Below are 13,476 nucleotides of genomic sequence, written 5' to 3' on the forward strand. Positions count from 1 at the left end.
ATACGTAGATAGAGAGCTCGGTAAGACTTAATTCAGAAGCCAACATTTTTTTTTTATATTTTAGGCGACTCTTGACCATGATGTTAGCACAGTATTAGCACATATTATTTGGAATACTGTGCTAATATTACTGTCTCTATGTTTGTTAAAATTAATACAAATATTCTGTGTATTTCTAATAACTCCTGTTAATTACTAATTCAATTTGAGCTTTATGTGATTTTGATTGAATTATGTGTAGTAGTTATAACACACATAGCACCAGGAGTTATTGAATGAAAATGGAACTTCTACTATTATCCCAACATTGATCTTAGTAGCTCTATATATAAGAAAATAGAATAAAATATTCAGTGTGCAAATTTTCTTCAGTAATCAATAAACATCCAGAGCCACATTCATCCTAGAAAAAATTTACTGACCGTAATGGCTTTTCAGTAGGAATTCCTTTAGCCAGCACTGCTTGTGTTGTGCATAACTGTCCATTAGCTTCCTTTCTACAGTCAGATGTTAGAAAGTTTATACTGACCACTGGTGCTGCCGATCCCCTTGACCTGTTCCTGAATATATTATAGTTAATGGCTAATAGTGCTGATGGTGATAAGAATCACATTGTATGACTAACAACTACAAAGAGGAAAACTATGTGTAAAAGGAAACTCTGAGGTATAGAGAGGAGAGAAAAGGAAGTGGTACCCTGTGTGCGATGCCCACCACTGTTGTCATGGAGACCGTACATCCCACAGACCTTCTGTCTGCCTGGGACCTCTGTCGTGTCGGGAAACCTGCAGGATTTCTCTCCAAGTAATGACTCCACATCCACGCTCTGGGATGCTGTTTCCCAAGAGCTATGCATGGCCTTTCCCTTTTTGGTAATCTCTGCATAAGTATAAACTATAAACAAGTGAACAAAAAGCCTGGCTATACGTGTGTACACTTAAGTACTTGCCACTCAAAAATAACATACAATAAATTAAATAGTATTGCTTTCACTATATAGAAAGCTTGGTTCAAAAATCTGTACCTGTTGACTAAGTAGTGCTTTTTTCTGCCATATTTCATGCCTTAATTTTCGGGTATTTCAGTCTGTGCCCTAGCACTTGCCCTTTGGGCTGTGACCTTGAGCTGCTTTTAGGTATTTTTGTGAAACATGACTGATAGGTGATATATTTCCTCACAGGATGCACTTTAAGCCAAGGTATTAAGAGGTATTATCCAGAATAAGAATGCTGGTTATTAAATGTGCTACATGTACTATAGATTACAATACGGTGTCTAACATTTATGAAATTGAATAATAAATAGAGTTGAATTGAGTAACAAAGCATATCTTTAATTTAAAAATCTAGCTATTCAGATTTGTACTATTTGTACTATTTCTTTTCTTTTATAAAACATATAGAAAAATAATCAAGTCTACAAAGGTGGTTTTTGTCACTGAAGTAGGAAAAGAATAAATTAATTTATACTTATTTAATTGTATTTGTCTAGAATAGCTGTACACCTTTTCCTTTTGAATATATGGCACAAGATGTATGAATGGAGGTACTTTAATCCCTGGCAGATGTACAGTTTATGTAACATATGTCAATTCATTGTCTTGTTCTAGGAGAGATGCAGTTTCTTTTAAAAAAACAACAAACTGAACATGGTCTTGAATTTAAGTGCACATATTAGAATTGTAGAAACTGTGCTTCAAGTCAGAAGTACAGCGTTGACAAAAATTAACTTATTTTTACAAGCATCTCCAATTTTCTGTTTTCTTGAGACCTTCAGTCTGTATTAATAGCATCTGAGACTGATGCTGTGGGCCTTTTCTCACACTACTGTGTCCTGATAGCAATTGTTCCATTACTTGTGATGTCCTCCAAAAGAAGTTATACCAAGATCATTTCATTGTCATTGCGAAACTCTCAGGATAATGCTAAAACCTTTGCACATACTCACTCAGTAAAATCTCATCATGATATATAGCAAGACTGCCTTCCTGGTGTAGCAGTAACTTTTGAGGCTTTGTAGGCTCTCTCCCTTCATTTTCTCACCTGCTGTGTCATCATGGTTCATTTTAGTGTTGAACATGACATGATGTCTATGACAATGCTTTTATTTATACATATAAATTTGCCATTTTTCTTTCCACTTCTGCTCTTCTTTTAAACATCAGATCATAGACGTGTAGAGTTATACTGTCTGTTCCATGAACAGTGAGTGGTAATTCTATCAAAAGATGATAAAGGCAGAGAAACAAGCTGTTTTCCTGTCTGCCTTCACTCCAAATCTAATAAAAATGTTACATAGATAGACATGTAATCTTGAAAAGCTGATGCTGTGATAATATTTTATCACATGTGTCACACATTTGTTGCTTAATCAAATCTCTGTGATCCAAACCAGAGAACAATGTGAGCTTTAAGTCTTACTAACAGCGGTGTGTTAAAAAGAAAAAGGCAAATGAAAATATTTTAAAACCTTTTCCTGTGATTAAAATGCTTCTAAACTTCAAACGTTACAGGCTGAAGCCTCACCACCACCAACTGCACATGCAGTCAGCTAACCAGCAATGTTATCTTATCTTCCCCTCCATTGTTTGGAGAGAGATTGCTCAGAGGTTACGGTATTTTGTGGACCATGATGACGGTCTGCTGCTATTGTTCTGGTGATGTGATACGTTCTGCCAAGTGTCTCATTACTAGGAGTGGACATGGTTTATTTCACTTGGTCAAAACAGTTCATTAAACTATTCCTGAGCATCACGTTTTCCTTTGGAACAGATTTGGACTGTTACTGGTTTGGAACAGGAAAAGAAGGAAAAATAAGCACAAGTTAGTTTTTGAACATTGGGGAAAAAAAAATCATCAGAGTATTTGTATGTTAGAATAAACACATTTATTGGAAAACACGTTCTTTACTAAAGAAGGAAATGTTTTTTTCCTTATAATGGTTTGATCTGGTTTCATCACTCATGTAATTAAAACATGCCTTTTCTGTTGTTCATTCAAGGAGGAGAGGCTGTAATGTTGTAATTTAAATTTTTGGAAGATATTCTTAACTGCTGTTTCATTAATGGTGTCTCATGGAGGGGAAATAAGGAAGACTTTAAGATACCTGCTTTTTAAAAAGTAGGAAAACACATGGATAAGTTCCTGATGTATTAAACTAATACGAGGAGGAGGGGGAGCCTGTAGGTGAATATTTGCAAGCCGTGTGCAAATTAAATCGGATAGAACTGCTTCTGAGGAAGAAGTTGTGCCATGGACAGATTGGTAACAGGACCTTACACCAGTGCAACAATAGGGTTTTTTAGTTTTATTTGATAGCAAAGCCCTGGCTCAGTCTGCAAGTGCTTTCACAGTGAGGTTGGAGGGATCTGGGTAATGAAGTCTTCTTCCATTTAATTCTAAAATAGGCTTGGATGCAATTCAGTGCCTGCCACTTAAACTGGGCTTCACTCCTGTCTGCAGTGGTTTGTGGAGGGAGAGTGGTATCTTCTCCATTAAGATAAAATTTCTTTGCCACGATAAAACATCAGCCTGAATTAGGAGTCTGTTAATCAGACTATTTACTTTAAAAGCCTTTGGAATATGTTCCAGAAGCACAACCCCAGGAATCTTTATTCAAGTAAATAGTTTTCCTGGAGTCAGTAGCCCTGCTAATAAGCAACTGCTCACTTGAGTAATGCAGGATTATGTTTTAATTCTGTAATTTGACTGCCCGCTTCTGTTTAGTGATGTTTATTTGTAGGAATGATGCATTTTGGAAAGTGAGGTCAGCTGGAACATTTGTGGTGTTCATCTGTCTGCAGACCTTGATCTTGTAATGTATCAGTCACTAAAAAAAGAAGTGATTGCTCAACTGTAAAAATGAAGTGGTTAATAATATTAGTGGATGGTACCCTATGAATATTCTCTGTGCGAGGTGCAGAAATGACGCTCGTTTCAAAACAACAGGAAAAAGTATAATAGTTTCTATTAAAGATTTTACAAATTAGCACTACTTCATTATAATCAGAATTTTAGTGTCAAATTTTTTTTTATTTTAAAAGTCATCTTTCTCCACTAAGGGGAAAGTGTTTCGGTGTCACTTTAACTTTTTATGTTAAGTAAAAGTAATTTTTTTTCCCAGTGTTTTGCTATCATTAATTTGGTAATGGATTATTTTTACTACTTGGCTCCATACTCAAGTGTAGCTTTTAATGCCAGCAATTTTAAAGCTGCATTTTCTTTTTTAAAAAATCCATCTGTGTGATCTTGTGTTATAATTCTTATTGTTCATTGATGGCCTTGGATTTTATCTTTCTCAGATTGTATCAGATTCTCACAGTTTTGTTGTGTAGTATTCTGATACTGTAACATTTTATATTTGCCCTTGCCAATTGCCTCAAAAATAAAAACATACTGGATTTTTGCAGGCATTTTAACATTTGTTAATCCTAACAATCACTTCAAATTATTTTCCTGCTGGAGATGAAAAATGTGAATATTAAATATACTTATATAAAAGACACTCAGACACCATAAAGATTAATAACTACATGAAAATAATTAGTTAGAAAGCTTTTTGTGAGAAAATTTACATTTGTCAAATTATAAATTTACATTATCGTGATAGTTCATCAAGATCAACTGTTTCCTAGTGGATATCCTAAGGTGCATATGTAAAGAATTATCTACTTCTGTGGCTCTTACAAAGAGGAAAAATAGAGTGAAAATGAAAATATAGACTGAAAAATACAATATTGTGGTACATTATAATTTACATGATCCAGTAAAGATGTTTAAACTATCCTGTAGAATATTGCATTACTCTATTTCTTTACGGTCCTCATAAAAATGACCAAGAACTTAGCATAGTTTAAGACACAGTGATGAAGCATCTGTCAAATCTATGCCTATTGATGTAATACGAGCACAAGCAAAGAAGCATTTCACAGTACCCCTGAAGAAAATAATTTGTGACAATTGGCAAGGTGCTGTTTCTTTTAAATATAGTTGTCCCAGTTGGTTGTTTTAAGAACTGTGGCACTTAAAAGAAAAATAAAATTAAAAAAAACCACCCAATTATTTTAAAGCTGTTTTAGTAAAGAGAGTAGAACTTTGGTGCAAAGAAATGAAGTATTTGTGTTTGAATATCCCTTCTTATTTTTGCAACGGACTTAGATAATATAAACTGCATACAGAAACCTCTGTGATTTTTTTTTAGGCAATGCAGTGCTTCTGAACTGGCCTTCCTGTTGCTGCAAAAAGAGCAAAGTTTATATTTGCCTTCAATTTTTAAAGTAATTTTCCATTTCCATGTAGCAACAGAAACCTGGATTTTGGATAAGTCTAGCAAACAAATCTATAGTGAGAGGATCTGGACAACCTTTAGCTGTGTTCATCTGAATATGATGTTGATCTATGGAAAGTGTAAATTGGAATTTTTATGTTTTAAACCAGCAGTTTTTATCAGTATAACTCTTATCCCTTTACAGTTTCAGCTGGAATTTGGATCTTGGAAAGTTTTAAATGCAAATGCATCACATTGAATGCTTGTTTTTCATAATACAAGTCATATTTTGTGACTTGTATTAACAGTGACAGTTACATCAATCAAAAGAATACTTTAGATAAGAAACTGCAAGGATAGAAAAATAGTTAACTTTGTCCAGTTTTATATCTGTTTTGGGAGGATAGATAGTTCAAACATAAAATATTTCAGCCAATGTGAAAACCAGTGAAGTAATACTATAATTTGAAATCTGACCATGAATTAATTCCCTGCTTAACTCCTAGGAAAACCAGGAAGGGCTGTTGGAAAGATTAAAGATTATGGCCTGAAAGTTTAAAAGAAAAGGAACTAAAGGGGAACCTTTCCCTGTTCCACCCTCCTTCTGTTGATCTGTACTTGCTGCTCATACTCTTCAGGTTAGGTGACTATAGCCTGGATACCTTCTGTGGTCACAACAACGTTGTGGTCACAACAACGCCACCACGTTTCTGTTTTGTTTGGATTTCATATTTCTACCCAGAAAACTAAACTGAAATCTGCACCCGGAAACCTCCGTCTTCCTCTTCGTGTTCTGACGTTCATTGAGTGTTGACTTGAGCTGATGCGACTCACCCATTAAAACCCTTTTGTGCTGAGCGAGTTCAGTCTGTTAAATGGGAGGTTCAACGCCAGCACCCATGGAGCGTTATCACTGAGAGAATTTAACTCCATGTGTGGAGAGCAGACCAAGAAAATTGTGAGAGACCAGTTTTCTCCCTTTTCACTGTGATTAACTTGCTGTTTCACGCGATTGCACCCTGTGTTATTAATGGCTGACTGAAGGGGCCTGGTGGACGGAATTACAGCCCTATGGTTTTACCTTCTCCCATCCTTATCTGTGTGTTTTTGCTCCTCTGGGCAGCTCTAAATAGCACAGCCTTGTTCAGGACTCAAGTTTGCTCAAGAATTAAGAGTCCAGCTGATATAAACCAGCTCATACTGGCTGTAAAGAGTGTTTTGATGATATAGCTCATAGCAGTTTGATGAGTAAAACAAATTGTTCTAGCCAAAGTGTTTTCTGTCTGTCTACCCTGGGGATTTTGAGAACCAAAAATAGTATAACACGTCATTGGTAGGTGGGCTACCAAAAGCTTCTAGCCTGTATTTGTCCTCAGATCATCTCTTTTTGCTGCATAATACATTACATCTATTAGAAATATCTTCTATGGCTTCTGTTTCTTCTTTACAATCTGAGCACTCACACCTAACTGCTGCTTCTCCTCTGCAAAGGTATAGAAAACACAGAGAGAGGAACAAAGAGGCTATGGAGGTGTGTGTTTCAATGCTGGCGTTTACAAATGAATCTAAATGACATGGGCCTCCAATACCTTGAAACAGAACACTCCCCTCCCTATGGTATCAGTAGTCCACATTACTTACAGGTGTAACAGGAGTTTCCATATTAACCCCTCAGTTGCCTCTCAGCACAAATATACCTGCCAAGAGAAAATTAGGAAAGGAAGTGTTTATTGGGTTTTTTTGATGACAGAAAAAAATCATGTAAGGGGTTCTCAGACACAGTCGTATTTAACCTCTGATAGAAATGTTCATCAAGAGTGTTTAAAACTCACTGATACATTTATGTAGTCTTACCACATGTTGTGGGTAGTTGAAACAATTCTGTGGTCAAAGTAAGCCTTATGAGTGGTTGACTGAAGGGGGAGATTCAGTGCTTCAGTTTGCAGTGGCACTGGCTGGGCCTTTCATGCCTTTGGGCCTTTTAATCCTAAGCGTGATGAAATTTGCACTGAACACAAAGAAGCCTTTAACTGAAACATCTCCCAAGGAAGGGCAAATAATGAATCTTATCTTCAGAGAGATGGCTGTGCTCCACAAAAGCAACTGAAGGAGTTTCAAAGAGATTTGGGAGTTTGATTACATGCTGATGATACTCCTGTTGCAGGCTGAGTAGAATCCTACCTTGATCTAATTAGTGAAAACTGGAACATGAGGACAAAACTGACAGTGGTGGGATGTTTTGGGAGGCTCTGTTGTTTAGCAAACACAACCACCTCAAAACTCCAGAGAAAGCAATGCAATGGATGGGGCTAATCAGCCTCAAAACAACCCCTTCTTCTTTAAATCTAAATGAAAGTATTTCTGAAAGTTAATGAAAATTGTGTGAATGTATCATTGGACCACTGGATTAATTTGAGAGGATCATTCAGGTTTACAACCATATTTAGATAATTTTGATTGTCAAACTAAGAAGTTGCACGGTAAAAAATAAGAAAATAGCTAGAAATAGTTCCTAAAAACAGCTGTAAAAAATATGTTGAGACTAATTAGTAGATGAGATGAAGGATTTTTCTTTTTCAGTACACCACAAGTGTTTAATTTGGGGTGGCATGGGTGCCAATTTATGTTTTCTAATATCCAATCTATTTTTGCAGATGAAATAAACTCACATATCAAATCAGCGTATACTTAATGCTTTGTTTTGTTAAGTCATTTTAGAGTTTGTGTGGTAATCAACAATTTAAATGTTTATCAACATTTAAAGTCTTTTAAAACAGATTATAAGTTAATAAAATGTGTATCTGAATAATTCAGATGTAGGACATTATTTTTTAGGAAATATGTGAAGAGAAGCTTGATTAATATTTATAAAATTAGTAAGCAGTATATGTGGTGAGTGGCTCTTGAGAGCTATAATTTACTAACGTTGACACCCTCCTACTTTTTCCCACCCCTAAATTGTACGTCTCATTTACTTACAGGAGTGAATGTTCATAGTGTGTGTAGTAACTCCATTGTTGGGTTTTAGTACTTCCACAGGATAACTTTGTCTTCTCAAATTAATTCAAATTCCAACTTAGCAGCCTACCAGTTTTTATTACAAGGATTGGACCTATGTAAAGGTTAAAATCAAGCAGACGTGTTGAAAATACTGGGAGAAAAATAGCAGAGTACGTGTAGTTTTGCAAGTAAATAAAGAAATTGTTGGTTATTTTTGGCAAGAGGTGGAGAAGCATGTGATGTCCAGTTGTAGCTGTAGCCAAGGATTTATATTGGGGCTAACGACGTTATAGGCAAACAGTAATTCCTTTTTCGCCCCACATCAGCTGAATACTATTTTGGGTCAAGAATGCTGTTTGCAGAAGTTAACCAGTCCTACCACGAACCACTAACATGTAAGTGATGTGTAGTATTAAGGGCACGTTGTTACTGAGGGTGTATCGTGTTATTTGGTCAAGAGTTGAGTGAGACAAAATGCTGAACTGGAACACGGGGCACAAGACGGTCATTATATTTGCTCCGTCCTGTTACTTGTATGGCATATGGTGTATTTGATGTCCTCTGGCTAATGCAGCAGGGGCTGCTCTTGAGAGGAAGACAGCAAACCTGCACTAGAAGGTTGGTACTTCACTGTTCTTTTTCAGGGCTGCGTAGGGGAGTCTCTTTGTCTTATAAAGCAAGAACGCTCATTTGGAGTTCACGTGCCCATTCTCACATTGTCACCTCCTAACCCACAGCTCCTGCGAATCACAGAATCAGAATAGTTTGGGTTGGAAGGGACCTTAAAGATCATCCAGTTCCAAGCCCCCTGCCATGGGCAGGGACACCTTCCACTGGATCAGGCTGCCCAAGGCCCCATCCAACCTGGCCTTGAGCACCTCCAGGGATGGGGCAGCCACAACTTCCCTGGGCAACCTGTGCTAGCGTCTCACCACTCTCATGCAGAAGAAATTCTTCCTAATGTCCAGCCTAAATCTTCCCCTCTCCAGTTTATACCTCCCCCTCGTCCTATCACCACAGGCCTTTATGAATAGTCCCTCTCCAGCTTTCCTGTAGCCCCTTTCAGGGACTGAATCAAGCGATGCCAGTTTCCTCACGGTGCATCTTTCCCATTTGTGAACATGAGGGGTGTTCGCAGCCGAAGGGACAGAGCAGGAGAGCTCATCGCATGTCCCATCGGGGCTCTCCTCCCTCGGGGCTCTCGGAAAGCACACGGTAGCCGCGGGGGCGAGAGCGGGGGAAGCCTCTCCTGTTGTCCCCAACCGGGGAGGAGCGTCCCCGGGGGCAGCGCCGGGCGCTCGTCGGTGCCGGGCGGGTCTGGGCGGTGCCGGGTGGGGGCGCTGCGGCGGCGTTGCCGGGGCGGGAGGATCCGCGGCGCCGCCCCGGGGCGATGGGCGGTGGCGGCGGGCGCCGCTAGGGCCGCCGCGGGGAGGCGGGCGGGGTCGGGCCGGGTCCCTCCCCGGGAAGATGAGGCGGAGGCCGCGGGTGCCGGGCGGGCCGCGCCGGGACAAGATGGCAGCGGCGGCGCCGAGCGGCTGAGCGGCGCTCTCGGACATGCCCGCGGCGGCGGCTCCGCCAGCGCGGCCCGACCCGTGAAGGTGAGCGGCGGGGGAGCTCGGCCCCGCTCACGGCCGCACACGAACTTTCTCCGGGCGAGGCCGCCGCCCGTCACCGCCCGCGCGGGGCTCCGGGCCCACGACCGCCGCCGCCCCTCGCGGGGGGACGAGGGGACGATGAAACGGGGGTCCCGCGGGTGTGGCAGCTGCGCCCGGAGCGGCTCTCGGGAGTCCCTCGGTTGCTCCATGTAGCTCCCGGGATCCCCCTCGGCGGCTCCCGGCAGCCCCTCGGTGTCCTCTCTATGTCTCCCTTGGTAGCCTCTCGGTGTTCCCACTCGGTAGCCACCAGTAGTCCCCTCGGTAGCCCTTTAGTGTGTCCCCCGGCGGCTCCCGGTAGCCTTTCGGTGTGTTCCCCCCCAGTAGCCCCCTGGTATCCCGTCAGTGTCCTCCCCGGCGGCTCCCGGTAGCCCCCCGGTGTCCCTTCGGTGTCCCCCCCGTTAGCCCTTCGGTGTGCCCGTCCCGGCGTTCCCCCGGTAGCCCTTCGGTGTGTGTCCCTGGTGCAGCTCCTGGTGTCACCTCGGTGTCCCCCCCGGTAGCCCCCGGTAGCCTCTAGGTGTGTGTGTTCCGGTAGCCCCGGGTGTCCCCACCGGCGGCTCCCAGTGTCCCTTCACTGTCCTCCCGGCGGCTCTCGGTAGCCCCTCAGTAGCCCTCCAGTGTGCTCCCCCTGCTGTGTGTTCCCGGGGCGGCTCCCAGTGTCCCCCCGGTCGGAGCCGGCCCGCGGGGGGAGCGAATGGCGCGGAGGGGCCGGGATAAATAAAAACAACTGGGAAGGAAGCTGACGCTCTCGGCTTTGGTCGGCTCCCAAGAACTCGCTGTGTAAACACAGCCGGGGTCACCGCTGGTGGCTTTAGCGGAGGGAGTGTAGCGAGATCGTGCGGGGCGGCTGCTGGTTCCCGATCCATCGCGGTATCGGTTAGAGGAGCGGCAGATGCGTTTGCGTGTGTTTAACACGGTAGGAAGTAGTGATTGATCTTTCTTTTTTTGTTCTTATTTACCTTAAGCTCTCAGTCGTCCGTGCTGTGTGATTACATATATATAAATGCTTTTCGTTTGAGGCTATGCTTTTATTACCAACTGTTGCGTCTGACTTAAAATGTCAGTGCCCAAAGCTGCGCTGGTTTCCTTTTTTGTTAACTTGGTGGGTTGTTTTGAGACTCCCAGCCTTGCCTGGTCAGAAATTATGAGGCGCTCTGTTCTTGTATCTTTTTGCTTGCATATGGGCTTTGTTCATCACTTACTTTAGTATTTTTAAATCGTGGGAAAACATATTATTAACACGTGATAGTTACGTTAAGTGAAGCTGCGGTTGTTGATAATAATACATATTTCTGTGATTATACATCCCCCCCCTTGTATTACCTCCCATTACATCATTTGCAAACAGTTTATGCTTTGATCGATTTCACACAAAGTAGAAGAGCTTGACTGGGCTCTGAGGAATTTAATTTCTGACCTAACAATAATTCCATAACACAGTTAATTTGCTAAAGGTTTCTATAAGCTAAGTGTAGCATTCACATAGTAACTGTCTAATAAGTGTGGCAGCCAGCAAAGAGATTAATTAAGCATCTGGAAAATAGGTCAAGACTGTATTACTAAGTGGCATGGTGAGATCGCAAATAAATAGAGCAGAGTGTTAACAAGGACTTACCGGGGGAAAACGAATACTGATATAGCAGTGGTGACTGCTTTATCTGTGCTGCTGTGAGCCATTTATGGTAGTGCGTGGTGGGATGATGTTTATAATCACGTAAAACAGGAATTACAGTTTTCATTTACTGCGCTTGTTACTGGGGACTTCTGTTGTAATGAGAGTTCAGGGTGTGGCGTCGGCTGTGCTTGTAAATAAATTTTTTCGTAGATACGTTTGGCTAGATGCTTTATTTTGGGTTGTGGTGGTGTGTGGTGCTCTGGGTTTGAGGGCACTTTGTAATTGGAGAGATTCCATCAGCTGGAACAAAGCTTCATTAAAAAATTGCTCGGGAGCCTGCCCCTGACCTAGGGTCTCTGCCAGTGCCTGGGATTTTTCTTTGTTTGAGGTTTTTAGTGTTTGCATATTTACTCCCTCCTATCTTTCAAACAGCTATCTGAAACAGGGAAATGAGACCGGCTCCTGCATAACGAGATGCCAGAGACAAAGACAAGGTGTGGGGAGGAAGAGCGAGCTTTCGACTCATCACGCAGAAGTTGATGCAACTGCTAGAAATGCTAGAATTTGTGTGCTACTTTTCTTGTCATGTACTTCAATTTATAGCAGTTACTTCGAAATGAATGTTATTTTGGAGATGATTTTTCAAAAATCATGTCGAGTTGATCATGTGCATTAAAATGGATGGGAGGCTGCGCAGCACTTTTAGAGGCAGAGTGTTAGCTTACCAGCTCCTGGACAGAACAGAATTAACTATAGTTAATTCTTATGAAAATCTCAGCCTAAACATGTAGAATGTCAGGCTGTGCGTCTCCAAGCTCGTGTGTTTAGGGATGTACCACTCTACTATTTTTAAGGGGTTGCACTTTTCCTGGTTTTAGAATGTGTTTCTCTTCAATAGTATAAAATCTCTTTCTTGTATTTTCCATTCTGCCAGTGCGCTGATTATAGCAACAAAGATCCTTTTGACAAACGGTGCATTTTTAAACAGGAATTTTGTAGTTGGCTCTTGTGTGTGTAGGAGGGGGTAGAAAACCATTTGTGACGGGCACAGCCACTGTCATTTGAGGCTGAACATGTATTTCAGAGGAATGTTAAATACAGAAGAAAAACTTCTTTTAGTTGAGCTGAATTTCACTATTGCAATGTGAGATATTCTGTGCACATACAGAACGGTTACCATAGGCAGTTGCTTTCTGCATAGAACTTTGTGGAAAAAAGCAGAAAATACCGATGCTTTTTTCAGTTTTTTTAATTGGAGAAGCCTTAGCTTCACTAAATGTATGATTATTTCATTCCATATTCAGAAGCATTGCAGCTAAGGTAGACTGCTGCATCAGCTAACAGAAGTGTGAATCCGGTAGAGCAAGCCTGATAATCAACTGGTGATTCTCGATCCAGGGAAGACAAATGGGGAAATCTGATGTCCTTGTGGTGACACCGGTGCTACTCAATTACATGTTCGTATCCACCTTTCATACTTTGAGAAAGGTCATTTGTACCTCTTTGTGTTTTCTTCGGTTCCCTGATGATGTTACAGTGCAGTTACAGGAGAATTTTGGAAGTCTTGGCATAGGATTCATGTGATGAAGAAAACATCCTTAGCACCTCTTCATTGGAACTATAAAGCTCTTGTAGATGGGTTATGTAAATTCATAGCTGGTCAAGTGCTTGTTTTCAGCTGGTCTTACTATTAAAGTTTGTTGCCTTTGGAAATGAGGGTTGAGCTCGATGCCGAGGAGCTTTTACTAAGTTAATGTCTCTGTTCCTAAGTAGTGAAAATAGTATTCTTCAGATCTCTTGACTGAAAATCTGAGATGGAGTGGAAAATAATGTGTTACTTTTAATCCAGGTCCTGGAAGAAGAGCGCATTCTTTGGGTGAAGTATGAGATGAGTCTCTAGATATCTGAAACTGTATTTTGGAACTCTTGGGTTCTGTGTGAAAC

The 13,476-nt window shown here is 41.2% G+C and overlaps 1 protein-coding gene across 2 annotated transcripts in view; it reads left to right on the forward strand.

The window, feature by feature from the left end:
• The first annotated feature begins 9,706 nt into the window (after positions 1 to 9,706).
• HIPK3 (homeodomain interacting protein kinase 3) overlaps positions 9,707 to 13,476 on the forward strand; it is an 80,557-nt gene continuing 76,787 nt past the window's right edge. Inside the window, exon 1 of one of the 2 annotated variants that reach the window (XM_054067247.1) lies at positions 9,707 to 9,863. The gene's annotated coding sequence lies outside the window, so the exon portion shown is untranslated. Of the gene's footprint in view, positions 9,864 to 10,704; positions 10,834 to 13,476 lie in introns of those variants that run through there. The other variant, XM_054067248.1, reaches the window with a different exon arrangement.

This window comes from Cuculus canorus, chromosome 5, assembly GCF_017976375.1.
Source record: "Cuculus canorus isolate bCucCan1 chromosome 5, bCucCan1.pri, whole genome shotgun sequence".
Lineage (NCBI taxonomy): Eukaryota > Metazoa > Chordata > Aves > Cuculiformes > Cuculidae > Cuculus > Cuculus canorus.